This window comes from Onychomys torridus, chromosome 6 (assembly GCF_903995425.1).
Source record: "Onychomys torridus chromosome 6, mOncTor1.1, whole genome shotgun sequence".
Taxonomy (NCBI): domain Eukaryota; kingdom Metazoa; phylum Chordata; class Mammalia; order Rodentia; family Cricetidae; genus Onychomys; species Onychomys torridus.
The window spans coordinates 18,445,452-18,470,863 of NC_050448.1; the positions used below are offsets into that span (position 1 = coordinate 18,445,452).

Sequence of the window (25,412 nt, forward strand, 5' to 3'; positions counted from 1 at the left end):
AAGCCCAGTCTGCTGCTTCCACTCTTTTGATGCTGGCTGCCTGCACTTTGCTTTCGGCTTGCATGGAAGGCATCCTATGACATCCATTTAGAATCTATCACACCAGTGGTAGTCAAAGTAGCATTGAGGGAGGGGTCTGTGGAATCCCCGTTTTATGACTGCCATGAAAAATATTCTTTTAGGTCTTTGGGTTAAGAGAGGTAGTGATTTTTCTGAATAGCTGGCTTGTTTTCATTTATGCATTGTGATCCTGTGACCAATTGTCAACTTTTTTATCTTTGTGTTTTTTCTAGGAACCTTAGAGTGCTATTTCCTAATGCTAGTAATTAGAGAGGGCTACGGGGGACGGTCTGTGTCTATTATTTCCCTGTGGCCTTGCTGTTTATCTTCTCCTATTTTTCCCATTGTTCAAATGCTCCCCCAGATCAGTATCTTTTTAACTGCATAATCCTTTAAAGCTGCTTTTAACCCTGCTTGGGAAGGCATAGAGTTACACACGTCCATAAATTCATACATAAATGCACCCCAACTCATGCTTGCACGTGACGTGAATGAGTGTATGATTTCTAATACCGCAGCAAGCAAGAAGCCACAAATTAGGAGTATGGTGCTGGCTAAGGAAGGGACAATGAGAATGTCAGCTGACACCAGCAGCTCCCCTGAGGACCTTGGGAACTATCATAGAGACAAGCATGTGATCATAGCAAGGTCACCTGCCCAAGGCCAGGTCAAGCAGGGCCAAGGAACCTGTCTCACTTCTGTAATCTAAAGCTTGGCAACTGACTGCAAGTCTGCGGTATTACAGACACTTCAGCAGTATGGGACTGCAGCCCTCCACAGGCTTTGCCCAGCAAGGCGTGTTCTGCTTATTAACAGTTAAAATTGTGAACCTCCCCCAATTCAACTCACGGCAGCAGAGCACCGGGTCAGCAAGAGGAACTCATACTTCTCACCAAAGCTGGACGGACGTCCTTAGATGAGCAATGGGTGGAAACTGCATGTTACTGGGCTTGAGGTTGCCTCATGGCTTCCACCAGGGCAGGTGTGGTCATGAAGATGGTCTGCTTTTCTGTCTTACTTGAGCTCAGCTGCTGTCAAGGGCAAGAATAGGATGTATCTTCCATGGACAAGGGCTAGGGGTCATGGGCCAAGTGGAAATGTGGCTCAGAATAAGTGATAATGTGATATTATGTGATGGGAAACTAATGTCCCCTTTCTTTCCATTGGTCCTGGCCTGCATGAGGAGAGCGCTCATCAGGAGAGGTGATTTATTTGGTTTCCACTTGTGATTGACCTAGACAATGGGACCCTTGTCTGAGCCAGCATGGCACACAGCCTAAAGGCCAAGACCCAGTGTAACTCCTGGGTTCAAGTCTCTGCTCTGCTGACATCTAGCTCTCCATCTTAGGCAAGTTACTTCATATCTTTGGGTATTAGTTTTGCTGTTTTGGAGATGGAGCCAACACTAAGGGGTACATGAGAGTTCAGTGCATTCCCAGGGAATGCTTAAGACAGTGATAACTGTATTACACATCATATAAATGGCAAAGATCACATCTATCATTAATTATACTCATGTCAGAAAAAGAAAGAAACCAATTCAATTTCTAAGGGAATATGCATGCCCCCTCCCTTTGAGATAGGCAACCCTGACTGGCCTGGGACTCCATATATAGTCTAGGCTGGCCTTCAACTCACAGAGATCTGCCTGCTTCTATTTTCTGAGTGTTGGATTAAAGGTGTGTGCCGCCACGACCCACTCCTTTTCTTGATATTGTATTAAACCTTATCTTTACATTTAATTTAATTTGCAAATAATTTATTTTTTAAGTATTCTTTTTCAGACATTTTCACACATCCTAAAACACATAACTGGGAAAAGGGTTGAGGAGAAACAGATTTGTGTCTTGATAGTTAACGTTTTGGGATCTACTGAGAATTATTATATGGGAGATGGGGATATGGCTCAGTGGGCAGAATGCTTGCCTGGCATGCACAAAGCCCTGGGTCCTCAGCACTGCACAAACCAGGCCTATTGGTGCAGGCCTATAATCCCAGCAATGGGGAGGTGGAGGCAGGAGGGTCAGAAATTCAAGATCTTTGTCTACATAGTAATCTAGAAGCTGGCCTAGGCTATATGAGACCTTGTCTTAAAAACAAAACAAAACAATTTTATACATCCAACTCTAGGCCTCACAGTTTAAAAAAGGCTTACTTTAAACACAGCTTCAATTTAATTTAAAAAGTCTCATAACAGCAACATTTCAGAACCATGTCTCTTTATTAAAACAAAACAATCACTCTTAAGGAGTAACTGTGTGGTGTGTTTACACTAAACACAATCACCCTCACAGAATCACTGTGTGGTGTGCTATACTATCCTTTTTTGGTATGGCTACACACATTTATTTTAACAGTGCTTATTACACATGTCTTTCTGTAATACATAATGAATGCCTATTTAAGATGCTCAAACTACTGCCATGAACATTTCCTGGCCCACTGCCTTCCACTCCTCACCGAGGGAAAATTTGGACATCTTCATAGCTTCCCTGCCACTGTGGCTGGGACTAGCCAGTGTCTTTTGTGAAGTAGAATGGGCACATTTGTGTTCCATCTTCTCACTCAGGATAGACTTTGTTATCATGAATATCTTTCCAATAGACACACACACAGGAAGACAATAACAACCAGCTCTCACCAGATTACATAGCTATCTATCACATACTTTGCCAGTCTTACCTTCATGTGTCTTTGCTCTCTCTGGGGGAAGCATGTCGAAGCAAACTTGACATTTCCTCTCTGAACACTTGAGTGTGAGTCTATACAGAATAAAGTGATTTTATTATATAACCATCATAGTGTTGTCAGGGTCATCAGGTCATGGTCTAAGTTCCCTAGAAGATTCATCTTATCCAGTGGATATATCTGATCTCTTCAACCTTTTCAACTTAAATGTCACCTAATATGGTAACCACTGGCTACACGTTAATTTTACAACTGAAAAGGAACAGGATGAAGGGGTCACACTTGTCCTCTTTGTAGAGCTCAGTGTGACTGCTGTGTTGACAGGGCAGGCATGGGTTGCTTTCTTCTTGCGCTGTCTAGATTTTGTCAATTTGACACAAGTTGGGGTCATCTGGGAAGAGGGAGCCTCAACTGAGAAAATGCCTCCATCACATTGGTTTATGGAGCATTTTCTTGATTGATAATTGATGTGGAAGGGCCCAACTCACTGCTGGCAATGCTACCCCTGGTCAGGTGGTCCTGGGTTGTGTGTGAGAGCAAGCTGGCAAGCCAGGGGAGCAAGCCAGTAAGCAGCATTCTTCTACAGCTTTTTGCCTATCTGCAGGTTCCTGCCTTGAGTCCCTGCCCTGACTTCCATCAGCGATGGGGCCTGACATGGGAGTGTAAGCCAACCCTTTTGGTGAGAGTGTTTATTAGAGCAACAGAAAACTAACTAGGATTTCTCTTCATAGGAAGTTCACTGCTTTGGGACAGGCAACAGCTCCTTCCTCACTGTAACTGTTTGCATGTGAAGTGTTCCCTGAAGGGTTCATTCACTGAAGGCTGCTTGCCAGTGGGCTGGGGGATTGGCGGGGGGTGGGGGGGTATTTGGAGCATGAAGAAGACAATGACCTTATCAAATAGTTCACAATGTTGTTGGGGACAGGGTGGAAACTCTTGGAAGCGGGGCTTCATTGGAGGAAGGGGGTACCTGGGGTGTTTTCATCTTGCCTGTTTCTTGTCTTCCTGGCTGCATTTCTGAGCAGCTTTGCCCTACCATGTCTTCTCTGCCACCTGGTTCTCTCTCTCCCCAAGCTACAGGAATGAAGTCACATGGCATGGTCTGAGCAATGAGCCCAAATGAAGTTGTCTTTTTCAGCTATTTTGTCACAGAAATTAAAAAAAAAAGTGCCACCACACCCCTTTCTCCTTGATCACTGGGCAAATTGGGAATCAGTTCTGAGGATTCCTTATTTATGCACAGGTTTAACATTGCTTCTTTCAATCCTAGTTTATATTGGAATTTTTATTAAAAATGTGTTTAAAATTCAAATTTTTAAAAAAGATTTATTTTGCTAGTCAATGACCTGCCACTGAGCTAAATCTCCAACATCCCAAGAAAATTAATCTGTTTTGATGTGTGTGTGTGTGTGTGTGTGTGTGTGTGTGTGTGTGTGTGTATACAAGTGTGTGGGTACCTGTGGAAGCCAAAAGAGGGTATCAGATTCCCTGGAGCTGGAATTACAGGAGGTTGTGAGCCACCCCATAACTTGGTGCTGGGAACTGAAGTCATATCCACCTGGAGAGCAGCAAGAGCTCTTAACTTCTGAGCCATCTCTCTGGCCCCGAAAATTCAGCTTATTTATAGAGGAGCAGATATGGTTGCCAGTGCCTGCCTGGACTTAAACAACCAGACTTTTCACTCTAGCTTTCCACTTCGTTGAGTGAATAGACTCACTGTTTTCTATTATTGGCTGTTTGCTTTGTCTCCATTTCTTCCTCTAATCTTCCATCTTGTCGTGGGTACTCCTGTGAAGAGTCTCCTGAGGAACTCTCACAGACACCAGCGTAAGAAGGGACCAGCTTACCACGCCTTCCCTGGTGTCAGGCATCATGGGAATGCCTAGGTTCTGCTATTTAATACTTCCCTGCAATTTGAATAATCTTTTCTTTCATTTGTTCTTACTTCTTCACGAGTAGGCTTGGCTATGCTAGCAAGGCCTTTCTGCAAACAAGTAAGTTTCTATTGTCTTGGATTTGCAAGGAAGTTTCAAGGCAGCTTTGTGAAGGCCCTTCCTGCCTAGCTCCTCCAAGCCTAGTAATCCATCTTTTCCCTCTATGATTCATTCTGAGCTTAGTGGTTAATCTTCTATTTCTAGTTTTATGTCTGTTCCTCCCCCTTGCCGGGGTCTGAGGCATCCTTTCCTTCAACAATTCAAATGTCTTGGCTATTCGTCTTCCCTTTTGGTTCAGAAAGCTTTAGTTGTCAACTCTATTCCCCTGTCAGCAACCATTTGTATTCTCACTGGCTTAGTCAGGCTGTCTGCTTTGGCTTTCTTTATGAGTGTTCTTGTGTAGAGCGTTTGCCTCCTAGGAAGCCCACTGTAACAGAGCACAATTAAGTGATAGTGTATGAGGTGCCAGGACTTTATGAGCAATTTACGACTCCTTGGAAGATTTATTACCAATAGATGAAATCAAAGAGAACCGAATGCTCAAGTTCTATAATAATAATAATAATAATATTCAAAATATTGTTTAATAGCTACTTGAAACATGGTACATGGATGTGTGCATGGTGGCTGCATGCTGTCCAGCATAGCTCCATTTGTACCTGGCATTTCCTTCCTCGTGTCCTGTCTCTCCTCTGCCTCCTCCAAGCCTCTTCAGCTTTGATTTTTCAGCTTGCTGATCTCTGGCCATGCTGATTCTGCTTTCGACTTCTTCACATTCTCCACAGGAATGAGGTCAGAATCTGGCTCATCATATATGCAACCGATATGCAAGATGCTAACAAGTGCAAAGAATGTCTGTCACAGGAAGGTTGGAGTTACAGAAAGAGATTCACTTGTGGAATTTCCCACCCATCTGACCCTTAGTGATTTGATAGAATGATCTCATTTGGATTGAAAGGAAAAATTAGAGTTGAGGTGGGAAGGAATTAGTCCACAAGCAAACACAAAAGCCCACAGCAACTTTCTCAGTCTATGGTAGAGTAGGGCTGCAGAACAGGACAAGGCGCAGAGTGCTCTGTTGGTGTTTGTGGCAAGGAGCGGGTTTTACACCACAAAGTGGCTTCTGGATTCCTCTTCATTGGATATTAGTTTCAAGGGTTATTTTCCATTTCCACAGAGCTTGTAAGCAGGCATGTGGAAAGTTATATATATATATACACACACACACACACACACACACACACACACACACACACACACACACACGTGTGTGTCTTAAAATGTACAGTTAAATTGGTTCTCTGTATACAGAACTCTGTAATATATTTTCTCTTCAAGAACTTATCAGCACTCCACTTGGTTAAATGTAAAGAAATTGAACATCCACACTAGAATAACAAAAGAGTTTTGTGATTATATGACAAACCAGTTCCTCCCAAGGTCTGTTGGGCAACAAATGAGATCAGTCATGGTGAATAAAGCTGACCAGGTGACAGGACGACATGCTGCTCTTCTATGATATTCTTGAATCCCTCTTCCTAGGTCTTGCACGTGTTAGGCAAGCACTCCACACTGAGCTACGTCCCTAGTTCTCTCTCTCTCTCTCTCTCTCTCTCTCTCTCTCTCTCTCTCTCTCTCTCTGTGTGTGTGTGTGTGTGTGTGTGTGTGATATGTGCACATGCTCGAGGAAGCCAGAAGTTGACATTGGGATGTCTTCCTTATTTACTTTTGCTCCTTAGTTTTTGAGACAGAGTCTCTCCTTGACTCTGGAGCCTGCTATTTCTGCTAGACTAGCTGTCCACTGAGCTCCTGTGTTGGCCTGTCTCTACTCTCCAGTCCTGGGGTTACTGACATGCACTGTCAAATCTGGCTTTTATATGGATGTTGGGGACCAGAATTCAGTCCTCACTCTTGCATAGCAAATGTCCATGGAGCCAGCTCCCTAGCCTCTTGATAGTCTCAATTCAGAATTAAATGCCTTGATCAAGTTGCCAGAGTCTAGCATGAGATCACACTACTTCCTACAGAATTCAAGGAAGACTTCACCATTTCATGATACTGAAATGATTGCAAAGCATAAATACATAAAGCTATTACTCCATCTAACATGGAATGCCATCACTTTTGACCTGGAGATTCTTTCTTGATGACCCACATTTCTGGGTATCTTTTAAAATATGCTTTGGAAAGGTTTTTTATGGAGAGGTGTCTGGGCTTTACTCAGTCCTTCATTTTAAACTGTATCAATCAATAAGAAAGAGGAATAGGTGTGTGGTTAGCCTGCCCGAGGGTTAAGTCACCAGCACTGGAAAAAAATGACAGAAATGAGTAAGAATAGTAGGGATATGTGTGGGTAAGAAACATGTAAAAAGGGATTCATTATGGCATTTTCACACCTACCTGTGGTGTACTTTGATCATATCTACCTCCATCACCGTCTCTTGTCCCCTGCTTGTTCTTGCTGAACCCTTCCTCTTCCCAGCTCATCCCCATCTTTCTTCTTTTCCTGCTTCTTCCCTGCCCCACTTTGACTCAATGAGTTTCATGAGGATTGCTTACACATAGGGATGTGCCTCTTAGTGGAAAAGATAAGTTTATAAGCATTCATTCAGTTTTAGAGGGCACACAGTGAGATGAGTTTAGCCTTGGCACTGCATGTGGTAGCCTTCCTCTCCACATGCTGAAAGCCTTGTATAGCATGTGACTGGGAAGAGCACCCAAGCCATGCTTCTCTGACTCTCTCAGTAGCTTTCTGAAATTTGGGCCTTATTGTTTATAGAAATTCTTTGACTATTTTATTCTCTGTGCCTTGTAGGTCTGAAGAGAAGTACCCCACTTCAGCTTCATCAGCCTTAAAACTTACCAGCAGACCATAATACTTCCTTCTCCTCTGTTCCTACTATTCTCTGGAAGTGTGACAATCAGCACCATGAGCTAGAGAGAACACGCACATGGATGTGCATGTTTGCAGGTTTTATGTGAGAAAGGCTAAATGTGCAGAAAAAAAATAAACCCGATCACATTATATAACATTTATTATTTAGAATATTGGAAATATCTAATAATTATTCTTGTGTATATCCTTTATACATTTTCTCAATTATATTTGACAAAGGCTATTGCAGCATTAGACTAACTTGTACCAGTATCTGTTCATGTAGTTGGAAACAAACATTTCTTTGAAGAAAGAACCAGACTGCTACTCTTACGTACATTTTTTGTTTTGGACATGGATTTCCATAAACTGTGATGGAAATGCTGCTCCTCAGGCTTAGGTTTAAACACTGATGCTCACTAGACTAACTTGGATCATGGAGCATCCTAGGAACTGGGGTTGCTTCCTCCATAGATACTCCTGTGGGTGGATCAGTTGCTAAGCAACTTGCATTCCTGTGGGGCTGGGTTGGGGAAGAAAAGGGCTCCAGGTGTTAATACACAGAAAGAAAATGGCAAAGGCAGAGGGAAAGAGCAGAGAGCCTCCACCCAGGCAAGGGCACAGTAGTTTGGACATCTGGACAATGTTTTGGCTTAAGGATTATTTCAGCAATGATCACTCTATGCAAATATCTTTTCAATATCTGTTTCTTTCTCTAGCCTTTCATCTACCTCTCTCTCCATCTGGACAGACTGATTTTGAGGTTATAGTGTACAAGTAGCAATCGGAGCCCTGGATCTACTAACCACTTTGCCCATAATTACCTACTGTGCTATTTATTGGTCATTGCAGAACTCTGGATCTATTAACCACTTCGCATATAGTTCCCCACTGTGCCACTGGTCATTGTGGAACCCTGGATCTACTAACCACTTTACACATAGTTACCTGCTGTGCCATTGGTCATTATGGAACCCTGGATCTACTAACCACTTTACACATAGTTACCTGCTGTGCCATTGGTCATTGTGGAACCCTGGATCTACTAACCACTTTACACATAGTTACCTGCTGTGCCACTGGTCATTGTGGAACCCTGGATCTACTAACCACTTTACACATAGTTACCTGCTGTGCCACTGGTCATTGTGCCAATGTCCTCCTTATTGTGGGAGGAGTCCTGACAGAAACAGTTCAAGGGAGAGAGGATTTAGTCTGCTTGTGGTTACATACTGACACAATACAGGTGAGGGTCAGGAACACCCCCGCTAGCAGCGGGGAGAGCAAGGCAGGAGTAAGAAGGGCCTCAGCAGGACATAGCCCCCAAGGATGCTTCTCCAGTGACTTCCTTCCTCCAGCCAGGCTCCACTTTCCACAGTTCTGTTTATTAGTCTATCTCAGTCCAATTGTCTCTGAAAATGCCTTCACAGAGACATGCATAAGGATACACTTTGCAAATGTCCTAGGATTGTCAACCTGGCAATGAAGATCATCCCCTTGCTCTTACAGCCGGTTTGACTTGTGAATGGGGAAAAACAACAGCTGTGGTTAGGGAAGGACAAGATAACTAGGGTCATGGCTCCCTCGAGGATAAATGCTTAATGTTCGGTTTTCCTCCCCAAGTAAACCTCCTGGACCAGCAGAAGCGCTGGCCATGTGTCAGGGGGGAGGTCACAGTGCGTGTAGACAGGAACATGTGGGAGGTTTTGAGTCTCAGTGGCACCTGCTGCATTTGGTGGAGTTAGCTTTTCTGCTATACACTTTCCCCCTGAAACTTGTGACCAGTCACCATCTTAAAGAAGGTATGACAGAATGGAGTGACCATACTGTGATGTGTATGGATGGGGAGGAGGGGAGCAGGTGTGAACTCTAGTGCTCTGTCTGTGCTTAGCTTCACTGCTTCTGGTGTTTTCTCCAGTTTTTGTGTCCCTGGCCAAGGCTATGAGGTCTGCACCCCAGACACCCTCAGACACCTCCTGCAGGCTGGAGAATTGTTCTTTTCTTAAGTGCTGATGCCTGAAGACTGTAGCTCCTGGTAGGACTGGGCTGGGGAGTTACTTGAAAGTTCAGCTTTGCTGTCATCTGGAATAAACTGAGATATAATCACAATCTAGAGTTTCCTTAGAGGAGCAAGGGAAGGCCTGTGTGTGAAATTGTACTTCTGTTCAGCTTGTTCTCTCTGGCTTCCTTTATCCGGTGTTAGATCCCCTATAGATGATTCCTTAATAAATAAATTTCATGCAGAAGGATTACTATCTTGGTCAGGTGTGGTGGCTCACATCTGTGATCCCAGCACTTGGGAGACAGAGGCAGATGGATCTCTGATTTCAGGCTAGCCTGGTCTATGTAGCAAGTTCCAGGCCAGCCAGAGCTACATAGTGAGACTCTGTCCCAAGTATATATTGGCTCAGTTGCCAAAAATGCAAAAACCCTGTGTTTCACCCCCAATCCCTGGCATCTCATAAACCAGGCACATATCTATAATCCCAGTGCTTGGAAGGATCAGGAGGATCAGGAGTTCAAGGTCATCGTGGACTTCACACATAGTTTGAGGGCAGCCTGAGTTATAGTCTCAAAAATGAAAACAAAACAAACAAAACAAAACAAAACAAAACAAAAGAACAGCCTCTCCCACCCCCACCTCCAGACTGCATCAATTTTTTGAAAGATTCCTGAGAGCAATGGACCACATTAGCATCAGCTAAGTATCTAGATCTGTTAGAACAGCTAATGGCTGACTGGTAATTGTTTATGTTTTAAACAGCCAATTCCCTTTCATGTACATTCAGAGTGGATAGCAAGGCTCTTCTTGGGTTAAATGTAGCATGAATCTTAAAATTTCTTATTAATAAAATCAAACCTGGAGCCAGGTATTGGGGTGAATGCTGAAAGATCAGAGAAGCAGAATAAGCCACAGCCACCTCACCTCACCAATTCCTCAGCTGATTCTGTTTCCTCAGACTGGAAACCTTTGAGTCCTCATCCAAATGGATCTCAACTGAACTGCTGCTAAAAGCCTCAAAGCTTAACCAGCTCTAGTTCCTGGTTTTCACGCCTTATATACCTTTCTGCTTTCTGGCATCACTTCCTGGGATTAAAGGCATGAGTCACCATGCCTGGCTGTTTCCAGTGTGGCTTTGAACTCACAGAGATCCAGATGGATCTCTGCCACCAGCAGGCTAGGATTAAAGGTGTGAGTGCCGACATTTTCTGGCCTCTATGTTTGTCTAGTGGCTGTTCTGTTCTCTGACCCCAGATAAAATTATTAGGGTTCACGATACATTGGGGAATACAGTATCACCACAGTTAAATATATATTTTCAGTGGAAGAAGGTTCTGGTTCTGTTGGGTGCTAAAATACCAAGAGGTAAATAGGCTGAGTTAGTCAGTAGTGGGGCATCAAGCTTAAGCTACGCCAGAGAAATTTGACTTGATCTCATTTAAATATATACATATATAAAGCTTTTCTTACTTAAAAAAGAAGAATGTCATATACATGTCAAATGTATTAATCATATTTGATACCCCCTTTTTCTTCCTTACTCCTCCCAGGTCCCCCTCCCACTCCCTCCCAACTTCATGGCCTTTTCTTTTAATAACCAAGGCAAGCCTCACAAAAGAAAGGAAAATACACACGGGAGCCCCGCTCTATGGGAGAGCCTTTAATCCCCAACTACAGGTAAGACAAGCCATAGACAAGAGGTCTGTGTCAGCATGTCAGAGAAATTCAGTGAAGAGCCAAGGCGGCTCTTGAGGAGTGTGTGGTGTGAATGAGAGATGTCCCTCCGAGGCTCACACTCAGGTATTTGTTCCTTCTTGGTGGCTGTTTAGGGAAGGTTTAGGAGGAAGTGTGTCACTGGGGGTGGGGTCTGAGTGCTCTTAGCCTGGAGAACTCAGTTCTCTTGATTCCTGCCGCTTCTGCCACACCTGCTTGCTGTGATGGACTCTGAAGACTCTGGAACCCGTGACCAAAGCCAATTCTTCCTTTCTTAAGTTGCTTTTGGTCACAGTGTTTTGCCACAACAACAGAGGAGTAGCAAAGTCCCTGATGGCAGGAGCTAGAGCAAACAGTGGTATGGTGGCTCTGGGGTCATGGGTAATAGAGCTGAGGTCTGAACTGTCACCCTGAGACCTACTGAGTCACCTGAGACCCGCTGTGTCACCCTGAGACCTGCCCCTGTCACCTGAGACCAGCCTCTGTCACCTGAGACCTGCCTCTGTCACCTGAGACCTGCATGGTCACCCTGAGACCTGCTGAGTCACCTGAGACCTGCCTCTGTCACCTGAGACCTGCTGTGTCACCCTGAGACCTACTGAGTCATCCTGAGACCTTCTGAGTCACCTGAGACCTGCTGTGTCTCCTGAGACCTGCTGTGTCATCCTGAGTCCTGCTGTGTCACCTGAGACCTGCTGAGTCACCTGAGACCTGCTGAGTCACCTGAGACCTGCTGTGTCACCCTGAGACCTGCTGAGTCATCCTGAGACCTGCTGAGTCACCTGAGACCTGCTGAGTCACCTGAGACCTGCTGAGTCACCTGAGACCTGCTGTGTCTCCTGAGACCTGCTGTGTCATCCTGAGTCCTGCTGTGTCACCTGAGACCTGATGAGTCACCTGAGATCTGCTGTGTCACCTGAGACCTGCTGAGTCACCTGAGACCTGCTGAGTCACCTGAGACCTGCTGTGTCACCCTGAGACCTGCTGAGTCATCCTGAGACCTGCTGAGTCACCTGAGACCTGCTGAGTCACCTGAGACCTGCTGTGTCACCCTGAGACCTGCTGAGTCACCTGAGACCTGCTGTGTCTCCTGAGACCTGCTGTGTCATCCTGAGTCCTGCTGTGTCACCTGAGACCTGATGAGTCACCTGAGATCTGCTGTGTCACCTGAGGCCTGCTGAGTCACCTGAGACCTGCCCCTGTCATCTCGAGAATTGTAATCAGACCCTGCTCCCTGTCTGGCACTTACCTGTTTCATGAGTCTTGTTTGTTGCTGGAGCGTTACTGAGCACAGGCAAGCACATGTACCTTTTACTCTTATACTGAACAAGTCCTCAAATTAAAAAAAGAAAGCGGGTGCCTTTGCAAAGTTTATTTACAGTCAGAGTGACTTTTTCTTATGGAGTATGTCCCTTGTGAACACGTGTAGGAAGAAAGGGGGAAAAGAAGGAGGAAGGAAATGAAATTGAGTAGGAAGGAGAGGAGGGAAGGAAATGAAAGGAAGGAAGTGGGAAGTCTGGAAGGAAGAAGGAAGGAAAAAGGAAGAAAGGGTGGAGGAAGGGAGAAGAATGTGCCCTTGAACTCCCTGCCGCATTTTGCTCCTACTGTGCCGTCTTAGTCCAGCTCTGGAATTGAAATGTGGCAGTTTATGGCACCAGAGGCTCAGCCTGTGGTTTTTAATTCCTGTTCCAGCTGGGACCCAGACATCCCTAAAGTGGGTGTTTGGGTTCTGGGACACAGCCTCCCTGTCAAAGAGCCTTGGACTGCAGGGTCTGCTCACATGGAGCTATTTTTCATAGGCTAAGTGGCAAGCTCTCAGAATAATCGTGTCTGTGAGGTGTATCTGGGACATTTCCACTCCCAGCTTCACATTATTGCAAAGGCTTGAGGATGCTTCGAAGGGCAGAGTCCTCGGCTGGTTCCTACTGGTGTGGAGTAGCTGTGCTGCTGTGCTGTGTGGTGGATGCAGGAAGGTTTCTCTGGCCGTTTCCTCCCAGCGTTTTAATTTCCTGTCTAGCACCTGAGAGGCTTCACAACACACATTAATAGACCATATCAACACAGTTATAAATGTATGTGGAGGCCTGGGGAGATAGCTCAGTTGTTGAAGGGTTTTCTGTGTGAGACTGAAGGCCTCAATATGATCCCTGAACCCACTTTTTAGAAAGAACCCATGTATCCTGACCACCTTGCATGGTCATCCTTATAATCTCAGTCCTGGAGTTTCCCACACAGGGATGGATCTTCAGGGCACACTGGCCAGATAGCCTAGCCTGATGGAAGAGCCCTAGGTCCCTACCTCAATAAATAAGGTGGATAGTGTTTAATGAAGGGCACCTGAGACCAACCCTTGATTTACACACACACACACACACACACACACACACACACACACGAACATGCTCATGTGTGCATACCCACAAACTAAAACATGCACATGGAGTATGAAGTTGTGGTTGCAATTTGTTTTTGCTTTTTTGGTTTTTCAAGACAGGGTTTCTCTGTGTAGCTTTGCGCCTTTCCTGGATCTCGCTCTGTAGACCAGGCTGGCCTCAAACTCACAAAGATCTGCCTGTCTCTGCCTCCCAAGTGCTGGGATTAAAGGTGTGCACCACCACTGCCGGGCCTGGAATTTGGTTTTATTCTTTGGGGCTCACTGTAACTTTCTAGGCTCTGTATCCCTGGTGAATTCCTGAATGGAAAGGGCCCTGTTGGTGAATTCCCCTGGCAAGGCAGCCTGTCCCCCTTGCTGATTACCGACTCGGTTGGCTTCCTTCCTCTCCTGACTCAGTACTGGCTGTGCAGATGGCTGAGCTCCTTAGCCCCTTCCTCCATCTTAGTACAAGCCAGGGGTGCGAAGCGCCCAGCTTGGCCTGTCAGAACTTGATAGCTCTGTAAACACTGAAGTTCTTGTTGCCATAACACCAGGAGAAATAATATGGGATCTTGTGTATAAATATAGTGGAAGCCCTGGGGAACAGGAACAGGTCTACATGACTTGAAGCCTGTCACAACCTAATCTCTTAGGAATAAATGTCAGTGGAGTCCCTGAATTCAAAGTGGGTGTTTTCCTGACTGTGGTGCTCAGCTTCCTAGACAATAGTTATGCTTCGGGATTGTCTTTTACCTTAGTGTAGTTATCTCTTCTGTTTGTTTTCTTTCTTTTTCTTTCTTTCTTTCTTTCTTTCTTTCTTTCTTTCTTTCTCTCTCTCTTCCTTCCTTCCTTCCTTCCTTCCTTCCTTCCTTCCTTCCTTCCTTCCTTCCTTTCTTTCTTTCTTCTTATTATTCAAATAAGCCATGGGAAATGACAAGCATCTTATGTCGGGCACAGGGGCCTGGGAATGATTAACTCCTGTTCCGTGGGTGGGGACTCTGCATAGCAACCTCTTGGCTCAAACCGCTTTGGCCCAGCCACAGCAGCCCAGGGCTCTGGACCAACTCTCCCCTTAGAGGTGGGGTGAGCTTTGCTAAGGTACACATGGCATTGGCATGGTGTTTACGGACTGCCGTCTCTGTTGCCCACTCCTGGGGTTCTGCATGTGACTGCATTTCTCTCTGCAGATATGTTTGGCTGGCCCTTGCTTTCATATTTATTCTTGCTATTTGAGTACATTTGAGAGTCCAAGTTAGACTTGGCCATGGTCAGGGCTGAATCTGTCTTATGGCCATCAGATGTAATGTGTTTCTCCCAAATACCATGAGAAACCAGGCAAACCTTGGTAAATTCCATATTGAAAAGATGGAATCAATAGGAAGCTCCACCATGGCCTAAGTTATAATTATTAGTTGACTCGAATTGTGTTGGTAAATCTCAGCAGTCTTGGGGTGAAAAGCTTAAGCTATTAGATGAAAGATGCAAACCCCACTGGGCCTGATAGGTGCACACCCTCACTTCTAGCACCAGGAAGGCAGAGGCAGGCAGATCTCTGTGAGTTTGAGGCCAGCTTGGTCTATATAGCAAGTTCCAGGCCAGCCAGGGATACAAAGTGAGACTCTGTCTCAACCCCCTTCCCACCAAAAGACCCCACCCAAACCCAAACAGCAACAGCAAAACCCCCAAGAGATAGAAACAGATGGTGTGGGGATGTGAGCCCAGTTAGGAGACCAAGAATACTCTGAGAGCCCATGTGTGTAAGTGGAAGACTGAACTCAAGACCAATTCCATATGTTGTTGCTCCTCAAACATCTACATAACAAGATCTGTTTTTGTAAAAAAATCAAGATGAGTTACGAGTGTCAGAAGAAAATGAAGGTAGGCTGAGGACACAAGCCACAGTGGACTGTAGGAAAATGGACCCTAGTTATGATTGATCGAGCCAGAATACTCAGGGCACTTAAATTTAGATTCAAGTCAATCCAGATGTTTGTTTATTAATAATGTCACCCATGTCAGAGAACCCCAAATCCCAGGAGCTCCACTTGAAATATAAAGACAATGCACGGTCTTTATTCTTTCTTGGCTACTTTAGTTCCAGGGCTTTTTCTGTAGTCGTGAGTTTCCTGTAAATGTGTTTGAAAAGGCTGGCACTCCCCATGCCTGGCAAAAGGTCTGCCCTAGCAAAGCTTTTCCCTCTTAACATTTCTCTTCTTGCTGCCATGGCAATAAAGAAAGAAACTTGGCATCAGGATGTAATCGCTCCAGCGTGTTTCTCCTCTGAGGTCCTAAGCTTCGGCCATCCCACCCAAGACTTAGAATTTCTGCTGGCACAGAAGAGCTGTCTGTTCACAGGTTTATTCCGGTAGTAACCGAAGACAAAACTATTTCATTTGAGCGCCCTCGGCTGCTCTCCAAACCCTCACAATGCCTGGGTCATCCCCAAGAAGAAACTTTTGAGGAAAGGGTGAAGGCGCAGTATTTCTTATAGTTTTTGACGCGCTGTGTATTTATGGGATTGAAAATGTTTTGCCCTATTGATTTCTCTAAGTTGGATGCCTTGGAGGCAAGGAGGGGTGCAAACCCCAAAGCTGTGTAACTCTTAAACAGAAGCTCAGTAGGGGGAGGCTGGCTGCTGTGTGTGTGGGGTGGGTCTCCCATCAGCATCTGCAACTCAGCTTCACTGATTGGTACCACGTGGGAGTGGAGCACCCCCCAGTGCCTGAGATCCTGATTTGTCAATAACGTTCCCAATCTTGCTATTTATGTGACTCCTGCATAGTTTTAAATGCTGGCAATTAGGATGAGTCAAAACATCTGGAGGGCTGGCCCAGACATGCTCTGAGATGAAGGCCGCCAGTGACGACCCCTAGGGTAGGCTGTTTCCCACTTGGTGTTTCTCAGCTCTCTGGATTCTAAAAGCGTCCTGTGCCCCTCTCCCACTCCCACGTCTTAAAAGCTCGCGCATTGGTGGTGCTACTGGAAGGTGGGTGAATGTTTCAGAGGCGAAGCCTCGCTGGACTGGGAGGCTTTCAGGTCATTGCGGGGAATGACTGAAGGAAGGGCACTGTGGGACCCTGGTCCCTTCTCCACCAGGTTTGTTCCATCCCTTACTCTCACCACGTGTTCACTCTGACTGCAGGCCCTAACATCAGGACCAGTCCATCACAGACAGCCCTCCAGGGCCACGGGCCAAAATAAGCATTTTCTCTTTCGTAAGTGGATTATATCAGGTATCTGTCACAAGGATGGAAAGCTGTGTAGCACATGGCATAATTTATTTATGCATTTCATTTTTATTCTGGTTGAGTACCACGTAAAGCACATACGTTTTGGAGTCAGATGTCGGGTTTTAGCTGTTCCAGATTTTAGCAAACCGTGCTTGCAGCAGCTCGGATGCCGCACATGGAAGCAAAAACCTGTTTCACACGGTGCTTCGCAGATTCAGTAGACCTCCGTGTGGCACGGAAGGCTGGTTTGGTGCTCTTTGCGTGGTTGTTATCAAATGTTAACTGTTCTGAACCTCGACCAAAGCCACAGAGTTCTGAAGACACAGGTCATCCCCACAAAGAGTCTCTCAGAGTCAGGAGAGAGTTCTCTGTATTGGTTACCTTCCTATGGTGACAAGATGCCCGACCAAAGCCACTTGAAGGAGGGAAGGGCTTATCTTGCTTTACAGTTTGAGGGGATATAGTCATTCCATCATGGAGGGAGGAGCTGAGCCGCTGGTCACATGACATCTTCAATCCGGAAGCCGGGGGAGGTGAACCCTGGTGTTCTCCTTTTAATCAGTTCAGGACCCCAGTTCACAGAACTTAGGGTGGGTCTTCTGATCTCATTTAACACAACCTAGAAACTTCCTCACAGACACGCCCAGAGGTGTGTGGTCTAGGTGGTTCTAGATCCTGCCCAGGTGATGATCTATATTGACCATCAGTCTCCCTCTTTTTTTTTTTTTTTTTTTTTTTTTTAACTTAAGCGGTCTTTAATGAAAGTTGTGTATGAGATGCCTCTCCTCCTGCATCTTCTCAGTTGTTTCTCTTTGTATTTGATCTTCTCCGACTTGTTGAGACTTGGCTTTCCTTTCCAGGTTTTTTTTTTTTTTTTTTTTGTGTGTGTGTGTGTGTGTGTGTGTGTGTGTGTGTGTCTTTGTCCAGCTTTAGCCTGGTGATAACCGCCTTGCTAGGGTGGATGCCCACACGGGCAGTTGTGCATTAGTCTTTTCTCACTGCATCCATTCAATGTAAATGACATATTTATGCCTATACACCTGGACCACTTTGCCAATCTGCTGGCCTTTGTGGTATCCTGAACTTCATCATCCTTTTGATGGGCATAGATTGAACGTTATACTTCTGTCTCCACTCTTTAGAAAGAGGGAAAGACGTGATCCTCTTCTGAATGTGAGAAAGTGCACTGGAATACTGTTTGCAGTTCTTGATTCAATCAGAAGTCACAGAGGGACTGAACTTCATTTCAGTGGCTGCCAATCCAGCGATGGCAGACATATTCTATCAAGGACCATCTTCAGCTTTCAAGAAGTTCAGAATTTTGGAACCAGAAGAAACCAGGAAGAAACAGAAACTCTGAGAGTTAGAGACTGCATCCGTTTTATCAGAGGCAACAAAGCTGGAACTTTACAGATGAATGCCTTCCTTCACACAGTGTGACCAGAGGAGAACATGACCTCCTACAGATAAAACTGAAGACTCCACCTGCGGCGGCATTGTGAAGTAAAAGGATTGAGACTACACTTTTCCCATCCATTTTTCAGTATTATCGACCTTGGAATTGAATAAATGAGCAGTATTTAAAATATTTCCTTTCCCTAGGCAGTGATGGCGCATGCCTTTAATCCCAGCCAACACTTGGAAGGCAGAGACAGGCAGATCTCTGTGAGTTCAAGACCAGCCTGGTCTACAGAGTGAGATCCAGGACAGGCACCAAAACTACAGAGAAAACCAGTCTCGAAAAAGCAAAAACAAAAATTTCCTTCTTTTGAATCCTGGCAGGTTTGCTGTTGGAGATGTCTCTCCTAGCTGTGGCTCACAGTAGGAAGAGGGAATCCTGCCGATTGGGGTGCCCAGGGTGGGGTCTGAGAAGACACCTGCTGATTCCATCTTGCTTTCTGTTCAAAATCTGACTGAGTAATGCATTTGTATTCAAAGGACAAACCTTATTTGTTTCTGGAAAAATATTCCCAGAGGCTATCCAGCCTCTTATCCTCTTCAGCAAGAGTTTCTTTAAAATGTATGTTAGTATTATTCATTTTATTTTGTGTGTAAATGTTTTGCCTTCATGTATATATGTGTACCATATGCATGGTTGGTGCTTGCAGCAGTCTGAGGGGGACATTGGATCCCCTGGAACTAGAGCTATTGATGGTTGTGAACCACCATGATGGGGGCTGGGAACCAAACTTTGATCCACTACAAGAGCAACAAGTGTTCTTAGCTGCTGAGCCATCTCTTCAGCCCCCAGCAGGTGTTTCTTAATAACAGTTATCTACTGAGCATGCAAACTTGCAGAGTTGTTTTAGAATTTGTAACGTTATTTCACAGTTTATTTGAACTGGCTTTCAGTAAGGGCTATGAATTGTAATTGTTTGATATATTCAATCTTTGGAACTGTTAATTTTTCCCTTTCAATAGTTTTGTTTATAATATCCTCATCATTTCCATTTTGTAAAGTATTTCCACAACTTGCAGTCTGCTCTATGGATCCCCACGGTGTTGTGAAACACCCTCCCCATCCCCCCTCCATTTCCTATAAGCTGGAGTTAGACCCAGAGGCCCTGTTTTATTTGGGTCTGATTTCTTTTCTTGGCAAGGAGCAGTTGTATACTTTCACACCCAACATTTGGTGGGAGCCGATACCTGCTGTTGGAGTATACTGTCCTGCAGAGATCTCCATGGTGCCGTGACTGCTTGAATATGGCCACCACTAGCCTGCTGAGCTTCTAAACACTTGGAAGGTGGTTAGGATCACTGAGAATGGATCCGTTCTTTCTTTTTTTAAATAAAAGATTAATTTCATGAGTCTGAGTGCCTTGCTTGAGTGTATATCTGTATTATATACATCCTGAAACTGGAGTTATAGACAGTCGTGAACCACCATGTGGGTGCTGGGAATTGAATCCAGGTCCTGTGCAAGAACAAGTGCTCTTAACTCCTGAACCATCTCTCCAGGCTCACAGACAAAGTTTCTTAATGTAAAACTTTCTAGTTATTTTAAGTTTAAGGAGCTATTGGTGGCTACCTGTTTGAAAGTGGGCTCCAGACCATGGACCCAGGAAAGACCATGTAATAATAACTGTTACTTTTCTTTTCTAATCAGAAACTTTCTCTTATGAACTGTTTTCTATCAAGAGGTTCAGTTCATACAACAGAGAAAGGCAGAATGCACACAAACCCAGTGTTCACTGGTCTGAAACTTCAGCCAGTTCATGAGTGAGATCAGAGCCACCTTTGGGTTCTTCTCACAAAGTGACAAGGAATTCAACAGTCAGAGGAGGAGGGAGGCCAGATGGTTAGTGGTGACTGCCATCTGGTGGGGTCCAGAATCTCCACAGAAACTAATCTGGGCACGTCTGGGAGGGTTTATCTAGGTTAACTGAGTTGAAGAGACTCATCCTACATATGGGCTCTACCATCCCACGGGCTGGAGTTCCTTCTGAATAAAAGATAAAGCCAGTTACATGTTGTCATCACCTCTCTGCTTCCTGATGCAGCAGGACAGCTGCCTTGAGCTCTTTGCCGTGATGGACTGTGTCCCTAAGCCATAAGCCTAAACAAACCCATCCATCCACTACTCCTCTGTCCGTCCCTCCTTCCATCCCTCCCTTCCTTTCTTGTCCCCCTGCCACCACCACAGGGTTTCCTCTGTGTAGCTTTGTGCCTTTTTCCTGGAACTCACTTGGTAGCCCAGGCTGGCCTCAAACTCACAGAGATCCACCTGCCTCTGCCTCCCGAGTGCTGGGATTAAAGGCGTGTGCCACCACCGCCCGGCTCCTTTCTTGTTTTTGTCACAGCAACAAGACAAATAACTAACGCAGTCACACAGCTCTGACATGGGCCCTTCACACGGGAAATGAAGGACGATGTCTAGGGAGAACACACAAGAGAATATAGACTAACCTGTAGCAGTTGTGGTTTGTTTCATGAGTTTTCTGTCTAACCCTCCAAGTCTCAGCTATCTGGATGGAATTCCCTGTTTTTTGACTCCCCACCCCCTTTTTTGTGTGTGTTTTTGGATATAGGGTCCCACAATATAGCCCAGGCTGGTCTAAGCTGATGGTCCTCCAGCCCCAGCCTCTTGAGTGTCGGGATTGCTGGTGTGTACCACCATATCTGACATTTCGGAGAGGACCTGCTCCTGGCGGGTTACTGTAGCCCCTCTATTGACCTTTCTAATGTATGGTTTTGAGGATGCCTATTCCTCTTCCCTTCAGAATTTTGCATCTCAGAGTTTCAGTGTGGCATTAGCTCCATTCTTCTAAGCCTCCAGGGATGTCACCATTCGAATCTAAAATCTGATTTTACTTACAGAAGGCCAGGGCTGTGGGTTTTGAGAGAGGTGCTTTTCTGCTGTGGAGCCTAGCTGTGCCACACAAGAAATCTTTGGCAATATTGGGCCACATCTGCTTGCAAGGGGTAGAGTCCAGCTCTCAGTGTTAGTCCTAGAAAGGTGGTTTCATCGGCTATTATAAGAAGTGTGTGTGTGTGTGTGTGTGTGTGTGTGTGTGTGTGTGAGAGAGAGAGAGAGAGAGAGAGAGAGAGAGAGAGAGAGAGAGAGAGAGAAGGAGCTAGTCTTATGCCAGGAAGGAGAATGACAATATTTTAGAACAAGAATGGATAAGCTTGTCCTGTAAAGAATTAGATAGTAAATATTTTGGCTGTGAGAGGCCATATCATCTCTACTCAACTTTGAATCACAGTACTAAAGCAGCTTCAAACAACAATTCCCCTCCCCCTCAGCCATATGGACAAACCCATAGTTGTGACTCTGTGACATTTCATTTCCAAAATGAAGCAAAGGGTTCAATTTAGTGTATGGCTCCTGCTTGGCACACCGACAGCCCTTCTTCCTCTTGCTTCTGAATTTCCAGTGTGAAGAAGGTGTTGGAGGACTAGAAACCAACAGTTCTTGAGAAGACCTGAAGTAGACACAGTCCTAAGCTGGAAAGTTTGGGTTGGAGTTAAAAGGGCTACCGTTGGTTCCCAGGGATTCATTCATGAGTCTTGTCCTCCAAAGCTATGGTGTGATAAGTTTCAGAGACACAAAGATGAAAGACCCTTTAGGAGAGCTCTTCCCACAGAGTAACAGCTAGCCACAGCACACTAGCACTTGATGGAAGCAGCTGGCTGTTTAGGTGTAGATGAAGTAGGCTCAAGACACAAGGAAGGTGATGCACATGTGATTGGGCCAAGTCTAGGAACAAGTGTTGTCTCTCTCTTCTGTTGTGAGATATTTGATTACACTGTGTAAGGGTATGCCACTGTGACTGGCTTAATAAAAAGCTAAATGGCCAATTAGCTAGGCAGGAGGTATAGGCGGGACTTCTGGACAGAGAGCTCTGGGAGAAGAAAGGGGGAGGGGTCGCCAGCAGGACACGGAGGAAGCAGGACATGTAGGAGGAGAGGTAAAAGCCACAAGCGGTGTTGTAGCATGTAGATTAATATAGATAGGTTAATTTAAGTTATAAGAGCTGGTGGGACAAGCCTAAGCTAAGGACAAGCTTTCACAATTAATAAGTCTCTTGGGAGCTGGGGGCTCATGAAAAAGCTTAATACACTCTTCCTCTTTTCCTTTCTTGCTGATGACAGCTCTGTGACTTGAAGTTTCATTTTCAAAACCTTTGTGTAGTTGCTATGAGGATTTTGTGCGTCTTTGTTAAGAAATGTCCCTTAAAAGTTGTTGGGACTCAGCCATGTGTATCATGGGTAATGACACTTGCTGCCAAACCTGAAGAGCTGAGTTGGTTCCCTGGGACCCACATGGTGAAGGGAGAGTTTCAGTTCTTGGAAGTTGTCCTCTGACCTCCCACTTAGGTGCCATGGCACATGCTTCTCCAAAAAAGGTGTAAGAAAAAGTGATTGATGTCACTTACTTCATTAAGGCACACTCATCTGTTGGCAGCTCTGACAGTACGCCCAGGGGGTGACAAGAAGAATTTAGAGGACTTTAGCTGGGGCCTTGCACAGATGGACAAGAAACAATGCAGCTGCTCCCAACACTCTCAGTCTCAGGTCTCAGAAACTCCCACATTCTCAGCTTGTGTCTTAGGACCTAGACTTAGACATCACAAGTCAATTACCTATCCATCCACCTGGTCCTGGGAGTGGCCTGTAAAACAAGCAGGCCCCTGCAGGCCAGGGAGAGTGAGCTCAGTACAGAAAACACCAAGTTCCGCTTGAGTGTATGGAAGATACTTAGATCTTCCCAAGGGATTACACTCTTAGCGCCCAAACAGCAGGTATAGACTAAAGTGTCTCAGTTTGCATTTTCCAACACTCAGAGATCTTGCCATGAGACGACAGACCAGACTAAACAGAACGTACTCACATCATGAAGGCAAGGAGCCCAAGAATGGGCTGTTGCTGGGCTTGCCAGTAGTTTATTAATTCATTCGTTTTTAGCCGTGATATATCATCCTTCCTACAGAGACCACTCTCTCACTCTGAGTCTTTGTAATCTTAACTTGCCAGTGGGACTTGTGAATTTCAGATAAAACTTCATATCTATTAAGGATTAAAGCCGCTGCTGGATGTTCATTTTAATAATCTGTTATATATGAATTGCGTGATTTCCTTGTGTTTTATTTTTAGTTTTCTTCAGAGTCTCATGAGGCTGAGATAAGAGTGAGCTGGACACAGAATCAAAGAGAACCTTAAAAACTTGGTCAGGAAATTCTAATGAAACGTTTGAAGAACCACCAAAATGAGCAAAAATTCTTCCCAATGAATAGCATATCAAAACTTTAAGGAAGACTGTGGTTGGATGGGAAGAGAAGAAAATGTGGGGAAGGAAGGGGCCTCACTGGGGGTCTGATGGAAGCCCCTAGCCAGCCGGCAATCAGAATCCTAGCACAGTTAATGATTCACTGTGATGGGGTCACATACAGACACTACTCCTTTAGTATAGAGATGCTTTCCAAAGGGGATTAAAATGGCAAACCACGTGGAAGGCCTGGGCATGCACAGCCTTGCACATGGCCTTGTTCCTGTCCCGTGATTTTCTGGGAAGCTCGTGAAGAAGATGGGTAACTTTTCGCAGTGAAAACTCCCTGTGTCATCTTCCTGACCTCTGGCTCTACTTTATTGGCTGCAATCCAGCCTGAGGAACCTCAGGAGCCATCCCATAATCTCCTTCACATTTCTTCAGGACCCACTGACAGTTATAAAGGAGGAGTGTTTCTCTCTGGAGAAGCCCACACCCGTGCGCCCGTGTGAGCTTTATTCTTTCTCTGGACACCTCTCTTTGCAGTAACTCCTCACAAATCTATGGTAAAATGTTTCCTTTTAACAAAGCCCATCCAAGGACTAACCAGGCCCAACACTGCTTAGCTTCCAGATCAGAGGAGATCAGATGAGATTGGGTGTGTTCAGGGTGGTATGGCCCAGTGGCAGCGGCACACGCCTTTAATTCCAGCACTGGGAGGCAGAGGCAGGTGGGTCTCTGTGAGTTCGAGGCCAGCCTGGTCTACAAAGTGAGTTCCAGGAAAGGCACAAAGCTACACAGAGAAACCCTGTCTCGAAAAAAACCAAAACAAACAAACAAACAACAACAACAACAACAAAAAAAAAAAAAAAAAAAAAGAAAAAGAAAAAGAAAAAAGAAAAAAGAAAAGAAAAAAAAACCACCCCCAAACAAACAAAAACCAAAGCTGGACTGGCTTCATACTGGCTCATCCTAAAATGCCTTTCTTTGGTCAAGTCAAGAATCCAGGCTTCACCTGAATTGAGGTCTCTGAAGGGAACCTTTGCTGCTGCAGTGTGGGGTTGGGTCTACCCTTGTGTCCCACAGCCACTGGTAACACCTTCGGACCCTGCAACCCAACATCTCTGCTTGACCCCTTGGCTCTGGTTCTTTAAAACTGTATCTTCAAAACAAGCAGCTAGGACCCACAAGATGGTGGAGATGGTTAAGGCGCTTGCCACCAAGATGGACGACTTGAGTTCAATCCTTGGGACCATCGTGGTAGTAGGAGAGAATGAGATTCTGCAAGCTGTCCTTTGGCCTCTAGCCTCTATGCATGTGCAGTGACACACGTGTGCCCCATACATGCACACACACAAAACAAGTAGATACATAAATAAATGTAATTTTAAAAAACAAAAAATAGGGACAAAGACGAGCAGCTAACCCTTGAGACCTACCTGTTGATTAAAAATAAGCATCACAGCAGTATTTCATGTACGCCAGCTGCTGCACTGCCTGTTTGCCAGCTGTGTGCTGTTGTAACAGGATGCCACAGCCTGGGAAGTTTATAATGCACGGGCCTACCTTTTTCTGCTCGTGGCTCTGGGGAGTCTCAGCTTGGGTCATCCAACCTGGAGGGATTGACACAGATTGTAAAGACCTGACAGAAATTCATTAAACACAGAGAAGTCAAGCTGCTGCATACCTAGAGCCTTCACCCTTACTGAGAGTGTTCATGGTACTCTGCACACTGCCAGAGGAGAAAGGTCCACACCAACGCAGCCACAAACCCTTCCATCTACAATGGTGACCCACTGACAAGACATGTGGGTACAGCAGCGGTAA

General features: G+C 45.3%; 1 pseudogene; it reads right to left on the reverse strand.

Annotated features, from left to right (window-relative positions):
• Window positions 1–17,631: 17,631 nt before the first annotated feature.
• LOC118585572 lies at window positions 17,632–18,121 on the reverse strand (annotated as a pseudogene).
• Between the last annotated feature and the right edge of the window lie 7,291 nt (window positions 18,122–25,412).